This window comes from Lissotriton vulgaris, chromosome 4_1 (genome assembly GCF_964263255.1).
Source record: "Lissotriton vulgaris chromosome 4_1, aLisVul1.2, whole genome shotgun sequence".
Classification (NCBI taxonomy): Eukaryota; Metazoa; Chordata; class Amphibia; order Caudata; family Salamandridae; genus Lissotriton; species Lissotriton vulgaris.
In genome coordinates, this window is record NC_141691.1 from 425,901,371 (window position 1) to 425,903,555 (window position 2,185).

Here is a 2,185-nt window from a genome sequence, read left to right on the forward strand (position 1 = left end):
TGAGAAGCCTTTAATGTTTTGAAGACTTGCTAGTTCAATTAATGGGGTGAACCGACTGTCAATAGATTTGTAAAGTGTGCTCCATAATTTTTATCAGTGTTGTGTTAACCCAGGTCAGGGCTAAAATGTGCCCACTAAACCACAGTTCTGTAGCCTGCACCACCTGCACTAGTCATTTGCACTCAGTGTTGCTTTTCACAGGCTTAATGGCATGCTGTACAAACTGTATAGGGTCTTAAAGGGAAACAGTGGTTGCAACTTGGGTGTTACCATGCAGGTAGGTAACAACGCAATCATTACAACGACCGCGTGGCTTTACATCGCAAGCCGTTTCTACGACTTGTGCTAGGTGGCGATCAACACCAGGGATTGTGTGGGAATTGAAATCCAGGAATAGTAATTTATACTGTTCCTAAGTCCAGCGCACCATCTAGCGCAAGTCGTAGAAACGACTTGTAATGTAAAGCCACGCGTGTTAACAATGCGGTCGTTGAAATGACCGCGTTGTTACCTACCTGAGTGGTAACACCACGCATTGTATCGTCACATATTTGGTCTTAAAGTATACAAATGTATGCCTGCCTCTTCTCAGTTCCCTGTAATGAATGCAATGTGGACTAAGGCTAACCAATCTTCCTCTGAGTAGTCGCGCTACAAGTGCATTTACCAAATTTTTCACGCATTCCTATCTACTTGTTTGGGGTAAAAGTCAGAAAATCAGAAATGTTGATATACACAATGTAATTTCCCTGTCAATGTCCCGCTTCATAATTTGGAGAGATGAACGTGACATTGTCAAATTCACATCAAAAGTGAGAACATACTCAAATTTGTGCAGCTTTCAGAGGGCAAGAGTTCTTGGACATATCTACTTTCTTGGATTCCCTCCTAACGTCTAATTTTTATTTCTGGCCTATGAATCAGCTTTAGTCTACAGACTATTGTTCTAAAAAGATATAGGTGGGCGGAGTCTTCATCCATTGATGTGTTATAGTGTTTTTCACATGTTGCTTTTACCCACCACAGCATAGAGCGTAGGGAAATGGGTCACCTCACTTCAGTCATTGGCCCCCATCACGTTCAGCATTAGCTTGTTCACAGTTTGTACATTCACATAACAAATATTTTCCTTCTCCATTTTGTCTTTTCACATGCCCACCTTAATGTATATTTCTTTCATTTTCCATGTTATTTTTATTCTCACCTCTCAGTGTTCCACAGGAGTTCAAGATGCTTCTTTGCCTCACTTTCCTTGGTTCATGGCTTTTTCCAGTCCCTGTAGCGTTTCCTTCTCTCATGGCTATAGTAGAAGTATAAAGTGCACAACTGTCACCTTGGTATATTTATAGAACTTGTGTATTGAGCTTGAAAAAAAGCATTTATGCTTAATGCTTCTTTTTAGTTTGTATCGTGGGATAAAAGAAGAGTGGTATCCTAGAGCTGTCATTGAGGATGGGGCAGTATATTGGCTGGTGGAAAAGCTATTTACTTCAGCATTTTCTACCAGAATTTTGAATAACAATAATAAATGCTGAAGACGATACTTATTTTCCATAAAGTACTGATTTAACAGTTTTGATTGAACAACGATTACAAACAAAGATGAAGGGAGAGAAGGAAGTTTGCAGCGGATTACTTGAATTACCTAAAACGTAAATAAAAAATTAAATAAAACATACCTTCTGTCCGCATTCTCCTCATTGCCTCTCTCAACTCCTTCCTCCAGTTGGAACAGGAAGGACCCACGAAGCACCGATGATCCCCTGAGCCAATCTCAATGCTGCTGTTGCATCTTTGTTACAAGGCGCCGAGTTTGCAGTACTGTTGCAAAACCAGTCCCCAGTAAAAAAAAAAGGCCCCGCACTGGTCAAAAACTGAGCCCCACCCTTCAGGCCCACTGGGGAAGTGTCCGGGCCCACCAACAAGCCTTACAAGTTCTAGCTCCTATTTCCCTGTGAGCTTCTGGAAATGTAGAGTTATTTCCCAAGGAAAGGGAAATAAAATGTGGACCACTTAACAGCAAGCAAAATGACATGGTGGCTTCTAAAAAGATGAAGAAAAAGTGTGGATACTATATAATAATGATGATGGTTACTAATGTTGATGTCAATTATAACTATGCTTAAAATTATTATTATTATTATTATTATTATTATTATTATTATTATTATTATTATTATTATTA